The sequence below is a fragment of the Aotus nancymaae genome, unplaced genomic scaffold (assembly GCF_030222135.1).
Source record: "Aotus nancymaae isolate 86718 unplaced genomic scaffold, 86718_ANA_hifiasm-v0.15.2.pri h1tg000072l, whole genome shotgun sequence".
Taxonomy (NCBI): Eukaryota; Metazoa; Chordata; class Mammalia; order Primates; family Aotidae; genus Aotus; species Aotus nancymaae.
This window is the reverse complement of record NW_026988487.1, coordinates 4,400,878-4,412,140: the sequence shown is the minus strand read 5'-3', so window position 1 is coordinate 4,412,140 and position 11,263 is coordinate 4,400,878.

Genomic DNA, 11,263 nt, shown 5'->3' with positions numbered 1-11,263 from the left:
CACCAGAATCACTCGAACCCCAGAGGCAGAGGTTGCAGTGAGCCAAGATTGTGCCAGGGCACTCCAGCCTGGGCAACAGAGCCAGACTCAGTCTCTAATAAATAAATAAAATTTCTCTTTTTTTTTTTGAGACCAAGTTTTGCTCTGTCACCCAGGCTGGAGCACAGTGGCACAATCTCTGTTCACTGCAAACTCTGCCATATGAGTTCAAGCAACTCTCATGCTTCAGCCTCCCAGTAGCCAGGACTACAGGCGTGTGCCACCACACCTGGCTGATTTTTGTATTTGTAGTACAGATGGGGTTTCCCCATGTTGGCCAGGCTGGTATCGAACTCTCGACCTCAAGTGATCCATCCGCCTTGGCCTACCAAAGTGCTGGGATTACAGGTGTGAGCTTCTGTGCCCGGCATTTATTTATGTATTTAGACGAAGTCTTGGTCTGTCATCCAGGCTGGAGTGCCGCGGCTTTATAGGGGTGAGCCACCCCAGCCTTTATTGATTGATTGAGACACAGTCTTGCTCTATTGCCCAGGTTGGAGTGCCTTGGTGTGATCTCGGCTTACTGCAGTCTCTGCCTCCCGGGTTCAAGCAATTCTCCTGTGTCAGCCTCCCAAGTAGCTGGGACTACAGGTGTGTGCCACCACGCCCTGCTAATTTTTGTATTTTTAGTAGATACAGGGTTTCAACATTTTGGTGAGGCTGGTCTTGAACTCCTGACCTCAGGTGATCTGTCCACCTTGACCTCGAAAAATGCTGGGATTACAGGCATGAGCCACCATGCCTGGCAGAGAAGAAATTGAAAAACTTTGCCCTGTGAAAGACCTTTTGAAGAAGATGTAAAAACAAGCTGGAGTGGAGGAAAAAATTTGCAAACCACATATCGGATAAAGGCCTTGTCTTCGTTTCAAGGTTTGAATATTTGAAGAGCTCTGAACACTCAACAGGTTAAAAAAATCCAATTAGAAAATGGACAAAAGACATGAATAGATATTTCATTGAACAGGATATACAGAGGCAAGAAAGCAAATGAAAAGATGTTCAACATCATTAACCACCAGGGAAATTCAAATTAAAACCAAATCAGTTATTACTGCATGCCTATCAGAATGCTAAAATGAAAAGTAGTGACACACCAAATGCTATTAAGGAGGTAAAGAAGCTGGATCCACATTACTGGCAGAAAATGTAAAATTGTACAGCCACTCCAAAAAAAGTTTGACAATTTCTTATGAAACTAAACATGTGCTTACCATATGACCCAGCCATTGCACTCTTGAGCGTTTACCCAACAGAAAAGAAAACTTATGCTCTGTTCACACAAAAACCTGTGCACAAATGTTCCTTGCAGCTTTATTTTTAATAACCAAAAACTGGAAACAACACAAATGTCTTTCATCATGTGAATGGTTAAACAAACTATGCTACATCCATACGGTGGAATGCTACTCAACAATAGAAAAAAATAACAAACTATTAATACATGCAATATACATAATTCCTTGGATAGAATTCAAGGGAATTATGCTGACTGAAGAAAGGCCCATCATAAAAAGTTACATATTGTATTCTTGCATTTATTTAACATTTGTGAAATATTAATAACAAAAATATAGACATAGAGGATAGACTAGTTTAGTGGTTCCCAGGAATTAGAGATGGGGTAAAGGGCCAGTTATGGTGGCTCTCACCTGCAATCCCAGCACTTTGGGAGGCTGGGGCAAAAGGATCCCTTGAAGCCAGAAGCTCAAGATTAGCCTGCGTACTACAATGAGACACTGTCAGAGGCCTTCGAACTAGAGCAACTCCGTCTTGAATAGGGGCTGGGTAAAATGAGGCTTAGATCTACGCTACATTCCCAGGAGGCTAGGTATTCTTAGTCAAGGATGAGATAGAAGATCGACACAAGGGCCAGGCATGGTGACTCATCCCAGTAATCCCAGCACTTTGGGAGGCGGAGCGGGGTGGATTACCCAAGGTCAGGAGATCGAGACCAGTCTGGCCAACATAGTGAAACCCTGTTTCCAATAAAAATGCAAAAATAATTAGATGGGCATGGTGGCACACACCCGTTAACCCCAGCTACTCAGGAGGCTGAGGCAGGAGAATTGCTTGAACCTGGGAAGCAGAGGTTGCAATGAGCCAAGATTGGGCCACTGCACTCCAGCCTGGGTGACAGAGTGAGACTCTATCTCAAAAAAAAAAAAAAAAGGAGAAGATCCACAGGTGATACAGATAACAAAGACTTTGGTGATCAAACGGTGGTAAAGAAACTGGCCAAATTCCACCAAAACCAAGATGGCAACAAAAGTGACCTCTAGTCGCCCTCATTGCACATTATACGCTAATTATAATGCATTCACATGCTAAAAGACACTCCCACCAGCACCTTGACAGTTTACAGATTCCATGGAAATGACCAGAAGTTACCCTATATGATCTAAAAAGGGGAGGTGCACTCAGTTGGGGGAGGGGGGAAAATTGCTCATCCCTTTCCCAGAAAACTCACTAACAACCCACCCCTTGTTTAGCATATGATCAAGAAATAACCAAAAAATAGCCAACCAGCAGCCCTCCGGCTCCCTGTAGAGTAGCCATTCTTTTATTCCTTTACTTTCTTTTTTTTTTTTTTCTTTTTTTTAAAGACGAGGTTTCACCATGTTGGTCAGGCTGGTCTTGAACTCCCGACCTCAGGTGATCCGCCTGCCTTGGCCTCCAATGTGCTTGGATTACAGGCGTGAGCCACCACGCCCAGCCTATTCCTTTACTTTCTTAATAAACTTGCTTCCACTTTATGGGCTAGCCTGGAATTTTTTATTTTTTTATTTTTTTCTGCCTCGAATTCTTTCTTGCACGAGATCCAAGAACCCTCTCTTGGGATCTGGATCAGGACTCCTTTCTGGTAACAATACTGTTGCTCCAAAAAGAGAAAATAAAATGTTTTCAATTAGCTGAGCTTGAGCATGGTGGCACATGCCTGTAGGCCAAGCTACTCAGAGGAGGCTGAAGCGGGAGGATCAATTGAGCCCAAGATTTCAAGCGTGCAGTGACCCATGATCAAGCCACTGCACTCCAGCCTGGGTGACAGAGCAAGACTCGACTCAAAAACGTTAAAATGAAAGAGACGGGGAAAAGCATGGCTGTGTTCATAAAGAGATCACACAAGGGAATCAGAATCCTATGCATCGGAAGGGGCAAAACACCAGAATGACAAGCCTTGAATGCTGGTCTAAGAAGTTTACACCTGCCAGGCGAGGTGGCTCACACCTGTAATTCCAGCACTTTGGGAGGCCAAGGCAGGTGGATCATGGGGTCAGGAGTTCAAGACCAGCCTGGCCAAGATGGTGAAACCCCATCTCTACTAAAAATACAAAAAATTAGCTGGAGGTGGTGGCACACGCTCGTAATCCCAGCTACTCAGGAGGCTGAGGCAGAGAATTGCTTAAATCCAGGAGGCAGAGGTTGCAGTGAGCCAAGATTGCACTGCTGCACTCCAGCTTGTGCGATACAGAGAGACTCCGACTCAAAAAAAAAAAAGTTTAGACCTTAAATTGTTGTTAATGGGAAGCCATTAAATAGGACAGTGACATGAGAATCGTCTTAACATTCTAGGACTCAATAAAACTGTTGAGGGCTGAGCGCAGTGGCTCATGCCTATAATCCCAGCACTTTGGGAGGCTGAGGCAGGAAGAGCATGAGGTCAGAAGCTCAAGATCAACCGGACCAATATGGGGAAACCCCGTCTCTACTAAAAATACAAAAATTAGCTCACTTTACAGAGAAACAGACTAGAAGAAATGACCCATTTATTTAAGATTATACTGGGACCAGGCGCAGTGACTCATACCTATAACCCCATCACTTTGGAAGGCTGAGGCAGGCAGATTGCCTGAGCTCTGGAATTCCAGACCAGCCTGGGCAACATGGTTAAACCCCTTGTCTACAAAACCCACACTCACACACTCACACACATAATTTAATGACAAAAAGAAAAAGAAAAAAGATTACAGTGGTATATGGGGAGAGCTATGTTTTAGACCATGGAGAACCTAGCTACAGCCTGGAGGATAAGTTGGACAGGGAGAAGCTGGAAGCAAAGAGACCCAATGGGAAGTTGTTAACACAAACAATAATTAGGGCCGGTCACAGTGGCTAACACGTGTAATCTCAGCACTTGGGAAGCCAAGGAGGGAAGATCACTTGAGTTCAGGAGTTTGAGATCCGCCTGACCAACATGGTGAAACCCCGTCTCCACTAAAATTACAAAAATTAGCTGGGGGTGGTGGTGGGCACCTGTAATCCCAGCTACTCGTGAGGCTGAGGCATGAGAATTGCTTGAACCTGGGATGTAGAAGTTGCAGTGAGCCGAGATGGAGCCACTGCACTCCAACCTGGGCAACAGAGCAAGACTCTGACTAAAAACCACCACCACCACAACAAAAAAAGAAGTAATAGACAGAAACTACATCATAACCATGATAGTGCTTAAGAGCATGGGTCTTTCTTTTTTTTTTTTTTTTGAGATGGAGTCTCGCTCTGTTGCCCAGGCTGGAGTGCAGTGGCACAATCTTGGCTCACTGCGAACTCCGCCTCCCAGGTTCAAGCAGTTCTTCTGCCTCAGCCTCCTAAATAGCTGAGACTACAGGCACGCGCCACCACGCCCGGCTAATCTTTGTATTTTTAGTAGAGACGAGGTATCACCATATTGGCCAGGCTGGTCTTGAACTCCTGACTGCATGATCCGCCAACTTCGACCTCTCAAAGTGCTGAGATTACAGGTGTGAGCCACTGTGCCTGGCCAAGAACTTGGGTCTGTTTTCAAAACGTGTGAGTGTAACTCTTGGCCGAGTCACTTATTATTCATGGTTACATGACCTTCAACAAGTCATTTAACCATCCTTAAGCATCAGTTTCTAGAGTTGCTAAACTAAGGTAATAATAGGCCCTACCTATATCATAAAATTGTTGTGAGAATTACATATAAGTAATCCAATACAGATTTAACATGGTGTCTGGCACATAGTAAATAATAAATGTCAGCTGTTTATTGTTTGTTTGGTTTTAGTTTTGGGTGACAAAACTACATCTAAAAAGCTATAAACAATAAAAGTACTTAGCAGAAATAGGGAAGACCAAAGGAGGCAGCCAGAGGACTGAGTCTGATTAATGTGAATGATGGAGGATGATACAGAGAGAAAGTGTGCAGTAATCAATTGAAGACATTTATCTGGGGTTCAGAAGAGATGTTATCCCTGAGGAGAGAAGTGGGAATTTCCTGCATAAAGGTGATCTATATGTCTAAAAAGTATTTAAAAGGGGTGATAATTACCATGCACGTGTTACACAAAAATTAATAATATCCAACAGTGATTGAAAGATTGCTTGATGCCGGGCACAAAGTACCTTGCTTGAATTAATTTGTTTAAGCTGCACAACTACTCTATAAGTAAACACAACCGTTATCCTCATTTTTTTCTCTTTTTTTTTGAGACAGACTCTCACTCTGTCACCCAGGCTGGAGTGCAGTGGCACAATCTCAGCTCACTGCAACCTCCACTTCCGGGGTTCAAGCGATTCTCCTGCCTCAGCCTCCCGAGTAGTTAGAACTACAGGTGCGTGCCACCACACCCAGCTAATTTTTGTATTTTTTGTAGAGATAGAGTTGCACCATATTAGCCAGGCTGATCTCGAACTCCTGACCTTGTGATTCACCCACCTCAGCCTCCCAAAGTGCTGAGATTATAGGCATGAGCCACTGTGCCCGGCCCAATCCTCATTTTTTATTGTGAGGAAGCAGGCTCATGGAGACAGAGTAACGTGCCCAAGCGCAGACAGCTCAAAGAGGTAGAACCAGGGTTTTGTGGGGTTTTTTTTGTGTGTGTGTGTGCATGTTTATTTTGTTTTGTTTTGTTTTGTTTTGTTCGAGACAGTGTCTCTCTCTCTCTGTTGCAGAAGCTAGAGTGCAGTGATGCAATCTTGGCTCGCTGCAGCCTTGACCTGCCATACTCAAATGATCCTCCCACCTCAGACTGTCTAGTAGCTGGGACTACAGGTACACACTACCAAGCCAGGCTGGTGTGTGTGTGTGTGTGTGTGGTGTGTAACAGAGTCTCACTGTTTCACCCAGGCTAGAGTACAGTGGTGTGATCTCGGCTCAATGCAACCTCTGCCTCCCAGGTAGAAACGATTCTCCTGCCTCAGCCTCCTGAGTGGCTGGGATTACAGGCACCCGCCACCATGCCGGGCTGATTTTTGTTATTTTAGTAGAGACAGGCTTTCTCCCTGTTGGCCAGGCTGGTCTCAAACTCCTGACCTCAAGTGATCCACTCGCCTTGGCCTCCCAAAGTGCTGGGATTACAGGCATGCACCCCCAGTCTGCACAGTGCCAGAACCCTTAACCACGTGCATCATGATCCACAAGGTTTTATTTCTGGGTCTCACTGCCATGCAGAGATCACGACAGAGTACAAATAAATCATAATGAGAGACAAAGAAATGAAATAATTGGTTTTTATTTATTTAATTATTATTATATAGAGACAAGGTCTCCCTGTTGCCCAGGCTGGTCTCGAACTCCTGGGCTCAAGGGATCCTCCTGCCTCAGCCTGCCAAAATGCTAGGATTACAAGTGTGAGCCACCATGGCCGGCCAACATAATTGTTTTTAAATACAACTTGAGACCAACAAGACAGCTAGCTCTAATACTGTACAAAGAATGGAATTGATTCAGGACGTGACTGCCTGTTATTAATGATTTAAGGAATCAGGACAACTAATGCATTATGCCTGTGTGTGAGAAGAGACAAACATCCTGGGATGCAGAGCAAAGAGAGAACATTCGTAACACCGATTGAGAATGAGCCCCCGGGGAATCTTCACTGCTCATAATCAAGAATAAAGTATGAGCCCTCCCACCTTTGACTCCAGAGTCAACCAACAAATCAAACAGCAGGATCATTTGGTGAGGGTAATTGCCTATGCTCTACAAAACCCACACATAGGTCATCTGTCTGCTTCTGGCTCTAGAATATGCATAGGCAAACTACCTCCTTGATGCTTCTGAGAACCTGATTCCTGAGGGAGGGAGGAAGAGAGTTTTTTGGGAAATGTGCATTATTTGCTGATTAGGGAAGGTAGTCATCAGGGACTACACATATAGTCTAGTGCTACAACAATACGAGGCAGGCACTGTTCTTTTTTTTTTTTTCTTTTTGAGACGGAGTTTCGCTCTTGTTACCCAGGCTGGAGTGCAATTGTGCGATCTCGGCTCACCACAACCTCTGCCTCCTGGGTTCAGGCAATTCTCCTACCTCAACCTCCTGAGTAGCTGGGACTACAGGCACACGCCACCATGCCCAGCTAATTTTTTGTATTTTTTTTTAGTAGAGACGGGGTTTCACCATGTTGACCAGGATGGTCACGATCTATTGACCTTGTGATCCACCTGCCTCGGCCTCCCAAAGTGCTGGGATTACAGGCGTGATCCACCGCGCCCGGCTTTTTTTTTTTCTTTGAGGTGGAGTTTCACTCTTGTTGCCCAGGCTGGAGTGCAATGGTGCAATCTCAGCTCACAGCAACCTCCACCTCCCAGGTGCAAGCAATTCTCCTGCCTCAGCCTCCCAAGTAGCTGGGGTTACAGGCACGCGCCACCACACCTGGGTAATTTTGTATTTTTGGTAGAGACAGGGTTTCTCCATGTTGGTCAGGCTGGTCTCAAACTCCCTACCTCAGGTGATCTGACCGCCTTGGCCTCCCAAAGTGCTGGGATTACAGGCGTGAGCCACTGCGCCCGGCTGAGGCAGGCACTCTTATTTCTATTTTACAGATGAGAAAACTGAGGCACAGGAAGGTTAAATAACCTGCCCAAGGCCACAAAACTAGTAAGTGGCAGAGCCTGGCTATGAATCCATCTATCCATCTTACTCTTGCTCCAGAGATAGGATCTCGGTCTGTCACCCAGGCTGGAGTGCAGTGGGACCATTTTGGCTCACTGCAGCTTCTCGAGCTCCCGAGATCAAAGGATCCTCTCTACCTCAGCCACTGGAGTACCTGGGACCACAGGTGTGTGCCCCCATACCCAGGTAATGTTTTTGTTTTGTGTTTTTGTAGAGATGGGGTCTCACTATATTGCCTAGGCTGGTTTCAAATTCCTGGACTAAAGCAATCCTCCTGCCTTAGCCTCCCAGCATGTTGGGATTATAGGCATAAGCCACCATGCCTGGCCAGAGCTCACATTCCGTTTTTTTTTTTTTTTTCCCTGAAGACAAAGTTTTGCTCTTGTTGCCCCAGCTAGAGTACAGTGACACGATCTCAGCTCACTGCAACTTCTGCCTCCCGGGTTCAAGTGATTCTCCTGCCTCAGCCTCCCGAGTAGCTGTGATTACAGGTAGCTGCCACCATGCCTGGCCAGAGCTCACATTCCTTTTTTTTTTTTTCTGGAGACAAAGTTTTGCTCCTGTTGCCCTGGCTAGAGTACAGTGACAGGATCTCAGCTCACTGCGACTTCTGCCTCCCAGGTTGAAGCGATTCTCCTGCCTCAGCCTCCCAAGTAGCTGTGATTACAGGTACCTGCCACTATGCCCAGCTAATTTTTGAATTTTTAGTAGAGACAGGTTTTCACCATGTTGGTTAAGCTGGTCTCAAACTCTTGACCTCAGATGATCCACCCACCTCGGCCTCCCAAAGTGCTGGGATGACAGGCACGAGCCACCACGCCCGGCCCAGAGCTCACATTCTTAACCACCATACTGTGTACCATAGGCTATGATGTTCTCAGCAATCAGAGACTTTCCTGGTATAATAAGATCTTAGGGGTCACAATCGAAAGCAAATTACATCAGTCATCTTTTTTTCCTTCTACTGAACTGTATTGCCTTGCTTTGAAAGCCTTGCATTTTCTGCTCTTACTTGTGAACAATGATTCTAATACCATTGACCTTTTTTCCTTAAGCGCCTCGACCATCTCCCCATTTATTTTTATGTTCTCCTGTAACCTTCTTCTTGTTTCCACATTCTGAGATTAGGTACAAAAAGCCTTTAGCAAAACCATGGGCTCTTTGCCTGTAACAGTCTCTGCATTTGCTTTGACCCTGGTATAGTCTCTCAGGCTAAACCTCTCTGGGGGAAAGGATTATGTAGATGAAGAGGCTCAACATTCTGCGTAGTGATTTAGCATTAATCTTCTTGCTTTGATGTGGTTTGACCCTAGACCCCTATTGGGAGTCTTTGACATAGGCTTGATATATTTTGTCTTTACCAATGATTCTTGACTGGCTCCAGCCTTCTTCGTCCCTTCAGCCTCTCTAGTTCGGAGTTGAATGTCATGCAATCTATAATTTCTAGAATACTATTTTTTTTTTCAGACAAAGTTTTGCTCTGTCACCCAGACTGGAGTGCAGTGCCACAATCTCAGCTCACTTCATCCTCTGCCTCCTGGGTTCAAGCGATTCTCCTGCCTCAGCCTCCCAAGTACCTGGGATTACAGGCATTCATCACCATGCCTGGCTAATTTTTTGTATTTTTAGTTTAGAGTTGCCCAGGCTGGTCTTGAACTCCTGGCCTCAAGCAATCCACCCACCTAAGCCTACGAAAATGTTGGGATTACAGGTGTAGAACACTGCAAGCCTGGCTACAATACTATTGTTGAAGTGCCTCTTTGCCTTTATCAGGATAGACTAGGTTATGCTACAATGAGACGTCCCAAGTCTCAGTGTTTTAACAGAACCAAACTTACTACTCACCTAAAATCAAGGGCCAGCATCTCTTCAGTTAGCTGACCCCTGCAGTGACTCTAAGAGCCTTTCCAACATGTGGCTCTGCTATCTCAGTACGAGGCCTAAGTGTACCACAGTGAAGCAAAGAGAGCTGGAGGATCACGTAGTACCTGTTGAATGGTTGGTTTGGCTTGGAGGTGACACCTATCATTTCTCCTTCCAGCCCATTGACCAAAACTAGTCAAATGGCTCTGCCTAAAGCTAAAGGATTATGTGGAAACTCTTGGCATTCTGTGAGCCAGAGATGTCTTTGCCTTTTTCTCATTAATATATCACACACTGGCCAAGTGCAGTGGCTCACGCCTGTAATCCCAGCACTTTGGGAGGCCAAGGCAGGTGGATCATCTGAGGTCAGGAGTTCGAGACCAGTCTGACCAACATGATGAAACCCTGTCTCTCTCTCTCTTTTTTTTTAAAAGACTGGGTTTCACCATGTTAGTCAGGCTGGTCTCGAACTCTCTACCTCAGGTGATCTACCTGCCTTGGCCTCCAAAGTGCTTGGATTACAGATGTGAGCCACCACACCCCACACCCAGCCTTTTTTTTTTTTTTAAGACTAGTCAAGTGCAGTAGTGAGAAGGGGGGAAGAGTAGAACAAGGAGTTCGATCTGTAACTGACTGTGAACAATCAATTGAGATAACTCACAACCTTCGGGCCATCGAAACCCTGTCTCTACTAAAAATACAAAAATTGCTGGGCATGATGGTGCACACCTGTAATCCAGCTACTCTGGAGGCTGAGGCACAAGAATCACTTTAAGCTGGGAGGTGGAGGTTGCAGTGAGTGGAGATTGTGCCACTGCACTCCAGCCGGGCCAACAAAGCAATACTCTGTCTCAAAACAAGCAAATATATCAGATACTGCAATCTATATTTTCTTTTTATTTTTTGAGACAGAGTCTCACTGTGTCACCCAGTCTGGAGTGCAGAGGCATGATCTCGGCTCGCTACAACCTCCACCTCTCAGGTTCAAGTGATCCTCTGCCTCAGCCTCCCCTAGTAGCTGGGATTACAGGCATGTGCCACCATGTCCAGTTAATTTTTGTATTTTTAGTAGAGACGGTGTTTCACCATGTTAACCAGGCTAGTCTTGAACTCCTGACTTCAGTTGATCCACCTGCCTCGGCCTCCCAAAGTGCTGGGATTACAAGCATGAGCCATTGCGCCCGGACTATTTTGTTTTTTTTTTTTTTTAAAGACGGAGTCTCACTCTGTGGCCCAGGCTGGAGCGCAGTGGCATGATCTCAGCTCACTGCAACCTCAGCCTCCCAGGTTCAAGCAATTCTCCTGCCTCAGCCTCCCTAGTAGCTGGAATTACAGGTGTGTACCACCATGCCTGGCTAATTTTTGTTTTTGTTTTTTTTTTTGGAGATGGAGGCTCACTCTGTCACCCAGCCTGGAGCGCAGTGGTGCAATCTGGCTCATACACTTGTACTTTGGACTTTAACCTTCTACCTCTAAATCCACTAATTATAGCTTAATCCAATTATTGT